A 12,291-nucleotide genomic window follows, 5' to 3' on the forward strand; every position below is an offset into this window, starting at 1 on the left:
GCCTGATAACTGAAAGGCTAATAGATGGGTTTGGCTTAACCACTGAACAGTACAGGTTGAAGTTCAGAGACACCCAGAAGACACAGACTCAGGACTGGACTGATTTTGTAGATTGTGCTACTAAGGCTCTGGAGGGTTGGCTACATGGCAGCAAAGTACATGACTTTACAGGATTGTATAATTTGATTATGAGGGAGCAGATCCTAAGTAATTGTCAGAACCAGCTCTTACACCAGCACCTGGTGGACTCTGATCTGACCTCTCCCCAAGAATTGGGAAAGAAGGCAGACAAGTGGGTCAGAACCAGGATTAGGCCTAAGAATCAGGACAGTAACCAGAAGAAGGAGTCTACCAAGCCTCAAGATAAGGGTGGGGATAAAAATAAAGAAAAGACTTCCCCAGGGCCCCAAAACTCCAAGAATGGGGGTGGGTCCCAAGACACTTCTTCAACTGAGAAAAAGCCTTATTGTTATGCCTGTAAACAGGTTGGGCATTACAAAACAGACAACTGTTGTCCCAAGAATAACAATAAAGAAAATATACCTCCAAAGCCAGCTTCAACACCTCCTGTTACTGTCAGCAGTAATCCCCCAGGAAGTGGAAGCACACCCAGGAATCTGGGTGGGTTTACTGTTGGAGCTCAGGTGGACCCTGGCCTATCCAGGTCCCCATCACCCAATGATCTTGTTTATGAGACTGGCATGGGGTTTGCCACCTTCTCTGCTTGCCCAAATACTTTGAGCAAGTATAGACAAGAACCCATCATCAATGGTTTGAAAGTTGAAGCTTTTAGAGACACAGGGGCTAGCATCACCATGGTGGCTGATGGCATAGTCCCCTCTAAGCAACTTTTACCTGGTGCCACATACCAGGTTACAAACATTGATGGAATCCAAACAAATCATCCCATGGCAGTAGTAAGTCTCAGCTGGGGAGGTGTCATTGGCCCAAAGAGAGTGGCAGTGTCATCAAACTTGCCTGTGGACTGTCTACTTGGTAATGATTTGGAAATCTCAGCCTGGGCTAAGGTTGAACAGGAAACCCATTCTAGAATGGTGAATTCCAATGGAAAGGTTAGTGGGGCTGTAATGGCTACAGCCCCAATTCAAGATGTCCTTCCTGAAAAGGTTGGTAGGGCTGAGAAACTCTCTGCCCCATCTTTAGCAAAAGCTCTTCCTGAACAGAATAGCAAAGCTGTTATGATAACAGCAGAAACCCAAACTGAGTCTCCTCCTGAAAAGGTTGATGGGGCTGTGATGGCCACAGCCCAAACTCAAACTGATATGTGTGTTGTGAAGCCTGAAATGATGGATAACTCCACACAAACTGAGAGCATGGAGGAGGAAGAGAAATCTCCCCCTCACCAGACTTTAGGACAGGATCAGCCTCCTCAGGGAACTGATCTTACCCCTGATGAAGGAACTGCCCCAGAGGTTGTTAGGCCTGGCCTGACAGAGCCTCTGAAGGCGGTGGACCCTTCTCAGGTGGAACCCAGTCTGGAGCAGGTAACCTGCCCCTCTCTCCCTTGCCTTAGCCAGCCCAGGGCTGCAGAGGACAAGAAGGACAGTGAGACCCAGAGGGCCCCCTGTCAAATAAAGCACCCCCATCAAAAGATTAGGTGCACCAAAACTAGTAGCCCTAGTAAGGTGAAAACTTTAAAAACTCCTGAGGGAGCCCCCTTAAAAACAGTTAGGGACCTCCCACAGGTGGATTCTGTTGGGCACAGCCAAACCTGGGACCCGAAGGGCCCAAACCTGAACTGTCCCTCCAGCAAGCCACACAGAGGGACCCAGCCTCCAGCTTTAGGTAGCCAGAGGTTGACCCTGAGAGCACAGTGCAACTCAGTTAAAGAAAGAAAGGCACACATGGTGGAAGATAATTGGAGGAAGCCAAGCCCTAAATTAGTAGAGCCTCACTTCAATACTCCATATCCAAACCAGCCTTTAACTTTGCATAAACACACCCAAGGTAGTGATTCCCTATGGTGGAGACCCTCTAATACCCAAAGGGTGAGGGACTGCTTAGTGGACCATGAGACAGGGGGTACCCATGCTAGTACAGGTACTTCCTTATATGGCCACTCAGGCAATATAGGCTTACCTGGCCAAGGATAGCCTTATCTCCTTTCGTTTGGGGGGGGGGGGTTATGTAGGAAGGTGGCTACCTGACTATGGTTACCCCAGATTTTTGCCTGTGTTTAGCTGGTTTTTTGACTTAGTTGACCTGGTTCCCTGCTAATCAGGGCCCCAGGCCATCTGCTCTCTCTGTAAAATGGATTCCATGTACCCTAGGTACATACCACAATTGGAAATGGACTCCTTGTCAGCCCCTGTATAATGCACTATAGGTGCCCAGGGCATAGGGGCCACCAAGGCCTACCAGGGGCTGCAGCATATCTTTTGCCACCCCTGGCTGGTTCTTAAATTGACACAACTGGCTGATCACTCAGCTGGGGTAAGGTGGTGTAAACACCCCTTGCTTAGGTATAGTATATCTATATCTAAACCTATATCTGGACACATGTAAACCTGTGAGCCACTCCTATAGTAGGCCTCATCAATCCTGGAGGCTGAGTGCGTGGTTTTATGTGAGATGGAGCTCTAGCATGAGCTGAGCCTGTCTGCAGCTGTCGGGAACAAATCCCTAAGCTGTTTCAGGATAATGCCATACCATATACTATTAAGTGCCTTATAATCCTCGCGGTTATTTAGCAACTTTGGTTTGGCTTTATCAAAACATGTCGTGTAAGGTGTCATACGATTTGGAATACCATCCCCTCGCCAGTTCTGGCGACGGGGATGGCATTCCACCCCTCTAGAGGGGTAAGACATGTTCCTTTACTAAATGCGGTTAATTTCTCCAAAGACCTTAAGATCCACAAAATGGATGCCTCTGCCACAGACAAATGTCTGGACCCCTGCAGTTGACCGAAACTCGACCAAATGGGTCCTGGACAAAGGGTTTCCTGTCACAGGAGGGTGTCACCGCCCTCCAGACAGGAGATAGTGTATTGTAGCAGGGAGGTTTGAAAGAAACCAGACACTGCCTGGGGCGCACAAGGCTGCCCCTTGCATAATCCGGCCAAACCGGTTCTGGGGCACTCCAGCCCTCGTGCCAGGGCGGCCTGGATCAAAGGAAGGGGGTGTATCCACCCACTTCCTGGGTCCCACCCATAGGAGGGGACCTAGCAGGTAATCACGCCCCCCAGATTGGAATAAGAGTGGGAGCAGTGCCAATGCACATCAGATTTCCTGGAAGAAACATTTGAAACGCAATTCTGGACCCTTCGCCCTCCATCTCATCGTGGAAGCCCGAAGAATCTCCCTTGTGGTCAAGGAGTGACCACCCTGCAGCAGCAGGCACCATCCAGCCCTCGACGTCTACTTAGTTGCAGTTCCCGCCGGAACTCGAGCGACTGAGATCGACGAGATCAAGCTTGCCTGCCGTCCAACAGCCCGATCCACAGTCCCTGCAGAGCTGAGACCCGTGGAGGCGACCGGAAGCGTGGGGCACGCCATCTTGAATTGACCACGAGACGCTGACCGTGCAGCCCACGAGTGACCCTCGAAGCTGTGCACCGGGGTTTGAGAAGCCCCCACCCTGAGCTGCTCCTGAGCCGAAGTTCAGCCCTCCACACTCGACGAGTGCTGCGTGGGGCCCTTTGGCACTATTTGGCTCAACGCGTTGGCCCGGTCACTTGCCAGCTGGCTAGTGGTCCCTGTGCCGACGAACTACCTAAGAAGACTCGTGAATCTGGTTGCTAAAGATCCACACCAGCTCCCCTGAAAAGGAGACCCGACTCTGACCTTCCTGGTCCGAGTGAGAAGCAATCTTCCGATCCCGCGTGGATTGCTCTTACCAAGGCTTGTTTGCTCCAAACTTGAAGCCGACTGCACCGACGGTGAGAGCCTGTGTGGGACAGATTGTGACCTGCTCCTGGACATCGCAGATGCCCCAGAGCCCACGTGACAGCGGAGAGAAGCTCCTCGACGACCACCTGATTGCGCCCGACATTGCCTGGTTCCGTCCTGGTTCCACCCTGGTCACTGCTGAGTGACCCAGACTCTGTCCCCTCTGCTTTCAGGTACTCTACAACTTGAGTCCACCCTTGGACTCCACCGGACACTTCGTCTTCACCCTGCCTGCAGCCCTTTCAGCTCCAAGCACCAAGAGCCTGCGTGTCAAAACCCGACGCCACTTCGACCCTGTGCACCCACTTCCTGTGGGTGAGGTAACTTTGCTCCGCCGGTGTTCCCACACTGGTGCACACCTCTAGGGTCTGTGTGTTAAGTTTTGTTCCTCTAGGTTCAGCGGAAGTGTCCTTAAACTTTAACTCTATGACTTTTACGCACCATTGGTTAACATTGGTGCATGCGTGCGCTTTCCGCACATCTCCCGAATCCCGAGGGCCATTCCCGACTTCAGCATTGCTTGTCCTGACTGCTCCCAGCGATTCCCTAGGCCCTAGGCCTAACCACTGTTCGAGTGGCCTCTCTTATACCACTTGTTTAGTATATGGTTTGAGTGGCCACCCGCCCTCATCCATAATTGTGCAACTTGTATGTTTAAACAGTGCTTTTGATTTAACGCTTGTGCCCCTTTATTCATAAAGAATACTGGGGATTGTTTTTAGTAATAAACACATATATTTTTATAATATATACTTGTGTGGTGTCCTTTCATTTGGTATTACAGGATTGTATGTGGTAAAACAGCTCGCTTAACACGACCTCTTAAGTTAAGCCTTTAGGCTGCTTAGTCCATGCTACCCCTAGGATAGCTTGTCTAATAAGGTTGACTTACAACCAGACACCATAAGGGATTGTTTGGTCAGGTAGTAGGTGGTTCCAGAATTGGAAACATCCCCTACCAGGCCAACTTCTCACAGTATTGGTAAACCGTATTTTGGTAGACTTTAAAAAACCCCATTGAAAAACACATGCATCACCAATGCTGCTTTTTGCTTGTGCCTAAAACGAAAATGTGTTATTAAAAAGTGAATATAACACATAGAGATGTTTTTTCTTTTGTTTATGAAGCCTAATGTGAAGGCAGGTCACACCTATGTTTTACTTTGAAAAAATCTCTTTTCTAAAATTTACGGCGTTACCTTGTTTTTTAATATAGCTAAAAAAACAATTGTTAAAGTCGCTTATAAAAAAGTGATCGTAAATGCTATTTTGTTTTTTTTTTCAGCGTGAGGTTCAGTTTAATATGAGTCTTAATTTGATGTATCACTTGCCCTAGTAAACAACCCCCAAAGTCTATTTTTTTTCAATTTTCCCAAGCTCAATGTTAAACACATGCATCACCAATGATGCAAAAAGTCAAGTCAGAAATTTCAAACAGCAATAAAAAAGTGAGAAAAACAGATATTTGAAAAATTCCTTTTGTTTATGCGGCCTTATGTCCAAAGCCATCCAACAAGAGCATTTTTTTTAATTCGGTCGATTTAAAAAAAATCTGCGAACTATTTTATTTCTCTCAAAAAAGTGCCAAAAAGTGACTTTTTGTGCAAAAAAGTGCCCGTACAATATTTTTTCATCTAATAAACTTTTTATGACTCAGAATACACTTAGGCTTCAGGTCAATGTGTTTTCGTTTGGGGGAGGGGCCCAGGGAAAAAAACACCTTTTTTTTCTCGGATTGGTCAAAGGTCAGGCTACCAGCTTGACTCTTGTTGCACCAGTGCTGCTTCGGCTGCACCAGTGCTGCTTCGGCTGCACTGGTGCAGCTTCTCAGACTTGAGGCGTTGCACCAGTGCAGCATAGAAAAGAAACTTTTTAATAAAAGGATTTAAAACTAATTCAAGATATACATTATCTAAGGAATGTTATAAAAACTCAGATTGGGAGAATATTTTTCATTTTCGTCCATTGTTGACCGTTTTGGAGCACTTTGAAGCACTGATGCAGCTTTGGGATTTTTATGGTTATTTTGATCAGAGATGCTCCTAATGTGTTTAAAATTCATGTGGGATGTATCCAAGACACTGCCATCACACCTATATAGTTTTTAAATGATTTTGATGTATTAAAATTTTGACCTCCATAAGGGGGGAAAGGTTGAACTTTTACCCCAATTCTGGAACCACCTACTACCTGACCAAACAATCCCTTATGGTGTCTGGTTGTAAGTCAACCTTATTAGACAAGCTATCCTAGGGGTAGCATGGACTAAGCAGCCTAAAGGCTTAACTTAAGAGGTCGTGTTAAGCGAGCTGTTTTACCACATACAATCCTGTAGTACCAAATGAAAGGACACCACACAAGTATATATTATAAAAATATATGTGTTTATTACTAAAAACAATCCCCAGTATTCTTTATGAATAAAGGGGCACAAGCGTTAAATCAAAAGCACTGTTTAAACATACAAGTTGCACAATTATGGATGAGGGCAGGGGGCCACTCAAACCATATACTAAACAAGTGGTATAAGAGAGGCCACTCGAACAGTGGTTAGGCCTAGGGCCTAGGGAATCGCTGGGAGCAGTCAGGACAAGCAATGCTGAAGTCGGGAATGGCCCTCGGGATTCGGGAGATGTGCGGAAAGCGCACGCATGCACCAATGTTAACCAATGGTGCGTAAAAGTCATAGAGTTAAAGTTTAAGGACACTTCCGCTGAACCTAGAGGAACAAAACTTAACACACAGACCCTAGAGGTGTGCACCAGTGTGGGAACACCGGCGGAGCAAAGTTACCTCACCCACAGGAAGTGGGTGCACAGGGTCAAAGTGGCGTCGGGTTTTGACACGCAGGCTCTTGGTGCTTGAAGCTGAAGGGGCTGCAGGCGGGTTGAAGATGAAGTGTCCGGTGGAGTCCAAGGGTGGACTCAAGTCGAAGGGTACCTGAAAGCAGAGGGGACAGAGTCTGGGTCACTCAGCAGTGACCAGGGTGGAACCAGGACGGAACCAGGCAATGTCGGGCGCAATCAGGTGGTCGTCGAGGAGCTTCTCTCCGCTGTCACGTGGGCTCTGGGGCATCTGCGACGTCCAGGAGCAGGTCACGATCTGTCCCACGCAGGCTCTCACCGTCGGTGCAGTCGGCTTCAAGTTTGGAGCAAATAACACTTGGCAAGAGCAATCCACGCGGGATCGGAAGATTGCTTCTCACTCGGACCAGGAAGGTCGGAGTCGGGGCTCCTTTTCAGGGGAGCTGGTGTGGATCTGGAGCAACCAGATTCACGAGTCTTCTTTGTAGTTTCGTCGGCACAGGGACCACTAGCCAGCGGGCAAGTGACCGGGCCAATGCGTTGAGCCAAATAGAGCCAAAGGGCCCCACGCAGCACTCGTCAAGTGTGGAGGGCTGAACTTCGGCTCAGGAGCAGCTCAGGGTGGGGGCTTCTCAAACCCCGGTGCACAGCTTCGAGGGTCACTCGTGGGCTGCACGGTCAGCGTCTCGTGGTCAATTCAAGATGGCGTGCCCCACGCTTCCGGTCGCCTCCACGGGTCTCAGCTTTGCAGGGACTGTGGATCGGGCTGTTGGAAGGCAGGCAGGCTTGATCTCGTCGATCTCAGTTGCTCGAGTTCCAGCGGGAACTGCAACTAAGTAGACGTCGAGGGCTGGATGGTGCCTGCTGCTGCAGGGTGGTCACTCCTTGACCACAAGGGAGATTCTTCGGGCTTCCACGTTGAGATGGAGGGCGAAGGGTCCAGAATTTCGTTTCAAATGTTTCTTCCAGGAAATCTGATGTGCATTGGCACTGCTCCCACTCTTATTCGAATCTGGGGGGCGTGATTACCTGCTAGGTCCCCCCCTATGGGTGGGACCCAGGAAGTGGGTGGATACACCCCATTCCTTTGATCCAGGCCGCCCTGGCACGAGGGCTGGAGTGCCCCAGAACCGGTTTGGCCGGATTATGCAAGGGGCAGCCTTGTGCGCCCCAGGCAGTGTCTGGTTTCTTTCAGACCTCCCTGCTACAATCCACTATCTCCTGTCTGGAGGGTGGTGACACCCTCCTGTGACAGGAAACCCTTTGTCCAGGACCCCTTTGGCTGAGTTTCGGTCAGCTGCAGGGGTCCAGACATTTGTCTGTGGCAGAGGCATCCATTTTGTGGATCTAAGGTCTTTGGAGAAATTAACCGCATTACAGTAAAGGAACATGTCTTACCCCTCTAGAGGGGTGGAATGCTATCCCCGTCGCCAGAACTGGCGAGGGGATAGTATTCCAAATCGTATGACACCTTACACGACATGTTTTGATAAAGCCAAACCAAAGTTGCTTTTTAACCGCGAGGATTATAAGGCACTTAAGAGTATATGGTATGGCATTATCCTGAAACAGCTTAGGGAGTTGTTCCCGACAGCTGCAGACAGGCTCAGCTCATGCTAGAGCTCCATCTCACATAAAACCACGCACCCTGCCTCCAGGATTGATGAGGCCTTCCATAGGAGTGGCTCACAGGTTTACATGTGTCCAGATATAGGTTTAGATATAGGTATACTATATCTAAGCAAGGGGTGATTACACCACCTTACCCCAGCTGAGTGATCAGCCAGTTGTGTCAATTTAAGAACCAGCCAGGGGTGGCAAAAGATATGCTGCAGCCCCTGGTAGGCCTTGGTGGCCCCTATGCCCTGGGCACCTATAGTGCATTATACAGGGGCTGACAAGGAGTCCATTTCCAATTGGTATGTGCCTATAGCACATGTGTCAGTAATTTAGTGAGAGAACAGCAGGCTGGGGGTCTGATCAGCAGGCCCACAGCCTCAGTAGTCGAAAACCAGTGAAGCAAAAAGCAAAAATTTGGGGTGACCATAGGATAGCAGACCCTACTCTCCTACACAACCCCCCCCAAACGCAGGGACATTAAACTAACCTTGACCAGATAAGTCTTCATGTTCTAAGTGGAAGTACCTGGAGAGACCATCTGCATTACCATGGTCAGTCCCTGGGTGGTGCTCCACTGAAAAGTCCATCCCCTGTAGGGAAATGGACCACCTGAGCAGTTTGGGATTTTCACCCTTCATCTGATTAAGCCATAAGAGGGGCTTATGGTCTGTCTGCACCAGGAAGTGAGTTCCAAACAAGTAGGACCTCAACTTCTTTAATGCCCAAACCACAGCAAAGGCCTCCCTCTCAATGGCTGACCAACGTTTCTCTCTGGGAGTCAGCCTCCTGCTAATGAAAGCAATAGGCTGGTCTTGACCATCTTGATTAAGTTGTGAGAGCACAGCTCCCACCCCCAACTCAGAAGCATCTGTCTGTACAATGAACTGTTTGGAGTAGTCAGGACTCTTCAGGATAGGTGCAGAGCACATGGCCTTCTTCAGGTCATCAAATGCCTTCTGACAGCTAACTGTCCACTGAACCTTTTTTGGCATCTTCTTGGATGTCAAGTCATTTAATGGTGTCACTATAGACCCATAGTTCTTCACAAACTTCCTGTAATACCCAGTCAGACCCAAGAAGGCTCTGACTTGTGTCTGGGTAACTGGAGGAGCCCAGTCCTGTATGGCCTGGATTTTGCTCTCCAGTGGCTGAACCTGGCCTCCACCTACTAGGTGGCCCAGGTATACAACCTTACTCTGCCCTATCTGGCACTTAGTGGCCTTGATAGTTAGGCCTGCCTTTTGCAGGGCCTCCAAAACTCTCTTCAGGTGGATCAGGTGATCCTCCCAGGTGGAGCTGAAGACAGCAATATCATCTAGATATGCTGCACAAAAGTCATCCAACCCAGTAAGGACTTGGTTCACCAACCTTTGGAAAGTGGCAGGTGCATTCTTCAAACCAAAGGGCATTACCACAAACTGATAATGTCCACTAGGGGTAGAGAATGCTGTTTTGGCTTTTGACTCCTCAGCTAATCAGATTTGCCAGTAGCCAGCTGTCAGGTCAAATGTGCTCAGAAACTTGGCAGAAGCCAATCTGTCAATGAGCTCATCTGCTCTTGGAATGGGGTGAGCATCTGTTCTAGTGACAGCATTGAGACCCCTGTAGTCCACGCAAAACCTCATTTCTCTCTTTCCATCTTGGGTATGAGGTTTTGGTACCAGGACTACTGGGCTGGCCCATGGGCTCTCTGATGGCTCAATCACTCCAAGCTCCAACATCTTTTGCACCTCAGCCTTGATGCAATCCCTGACATGGTCAGGTTGCCTGTAGATCTTATTCTTCACAGGCAGACTGTCACCAGTGTCCACTACATGGGTACACCAGTCAGTCTGGCTGGGTGTGAGTGAAAACAAATGCCTGTGGGCCTGCAAAACTTGTCTGCAGTCCATCTGTTGCTGGTCAGTGAGGCTGCCTGCCAACGCTACTCCATCAACTGAACCATCATCAGGGTTCTGGGAAAGCAGGTCTGGGAGAGGGTCACTCTCTTCCTCCTGATCCCCATCTGTGGCTATGAGCAAGCTCATGTCCTCCCTGTCCACAAACACTTTCAAACGGTTCACATGGATTACCCTGTGAGGGCTCCTGGGTGTTCCAAAGTCAACCAAGTAAGTGACTTCCCCCTTCTTCTCAATGATAGGATAGGGTCCACTCCATTTGTCCTGGAGTGCTGCTGGAGCCACTGGCTCCAGTACCCACACCTTCTGTCCTGGTTGGAACTCTACCAGTACAGCCTTTTGGTCATGCCAAGCTTTCTGCAATTCTTGGCTGGCCTCCAGGTTTTTGGATGCTCTTTCCATGTATTCAGCCATCCTGGAGCGGAGACCAAGTACATAGTCCACTATGTCTAGTTTGGGCTTTTTGAGAGGTAACTCCCATCCTTCCTTCACCAAACACAATGGACCCCTCACAGGGTGGCCAAAAAAAAGTTCAAAAGGGCTGTAGCCAACCCCCTTCTGTGGGACCTCTCTGTAAGCAAAGAGCAGGCAGGGTAAAAGAATGTCCCATTTCCGCCTGAGCTTCTCTGGTAATCCTTTTATCATGCCTTTAAGGGTCTTGTTAAATCTCTCCACAAGCCCATTGCATTGTGGATGATATGGGGGGGTAAACTTATAGTTTACTCCACATTCCTTCCACATTGCTTTCAGATAGCTAGACATAAAATTGGTGCCCCTATCTGATAACACCTCCTTTGGGAAGCCCACTCTTGAGAAAACTGCAATGAGGGCTTTTGCCACCACAGGTGCTGTGGTGGTCCTCAGGGGAATAGCCTCTGGATACCTGGTGGCATGATCCATTACCACCGGTATAAACCTGTTCCCAGATGCTGTTTGGGGGTCCATTGGACCCACAATATCAATTCCAACTCTTTCAAAGGGAACCCCCACCACAGGTAGTGGTATTAGGGGGGCCTTTGTTGTGCCACCTGACTTACCACTGGCTTGGCAAGTGACACAGGAGCGACAAAACTCCTTGACATCCTCTGACATGTGAGGCCAGTGAAAGTGTGAAACAAGCCTGTCCCACGTCTTGTTCTGGCCTAAGTGTCCTGCAAGGGGAATATCATGGGCCAAGGTAAGAAGAAACCCCCTAAACTGCAGAGGTATAACCAACCTCCTGGTCATGCCAGGCTTGGGGTTTCTAGCCTCTGAGTAAAGGAGTCCATCATCCCAATACACAGTATGGGTACCATGGGCATCCCCAGCAGCCTCAGCAGCAGCCTGCTGTCTGAGGGGTTCAAGGGAAGGGCAATCTAATTGAGCCTGCCTCAGGTCTGCCCTGGAGGGTCCCCCTGTCCCCAGAAACTCAACCTGGTCAGGTTCAAGTTCCTCAGAGACAGTCTCCTCCTGGACTGCAGAATCAGTTTCCTCTGAAACTTGATCCTCAACCTGGGGCAAGGTGGAAGGCTCAGCCTTTCCTCTCTTGCTCCTTCTCTTGGGTTGTGGTTGGTCTATTGTTCCAAGATCCACCACTGGTTCAGGAAGGCACTTCTTAGCCTGAGCCCTTGTCATGGCAAGGACATGCTCTGAAATCCCTAGCATTTCTGCATGAGTCCTGTACTCCACTTCTGACCATGCTGAGCTTTCAAGGTCATTGCCTAACAGACAGTCTACTGGTAGGTCTGCACTCACCACAACCTTCTTTAGGCCATCAACCCCTCCCCAGGAGAAGTTCACAACTGCCACACTATGGGAAGTAGTGGAGTTGCTTGCATTGGTCACTAGGTAGCTCTCACCTAGTACAATCTGTCCAGGGTCCACAAAGTCAGGTGTCACCATTGTGACACTGGCACATGTGTCCCTGTAGGCTTGAGCCAGTTTCTCATTAATTAAGGGAGTCTGCCTGTATTTGCCCAGGTTACTGGGGCTTACTGCAGTGGGCAACTCAATGTCCACATCATACAGGAGAACTGCCTGTGTAGGGATTCTGACTAGGCCAGATCCTACTTCAATACC

Source organism: Lissotriton helveticus (genome assembly GCF_964261635.1).
Source record: "Lissotriton helveticus chromosome 1_1 unlocalized genomic scaffold, aLisHel1.1 SUPER_1_unloc_6, whole genome shotgun sequence".
Taxonomy (NCBI): domain Eukaryota; kingdom Metazoa; phylum Chordata; class Amphibia; order Caudata; family Salamandridae; genus Lissotriton; species Lissotriton helveticus.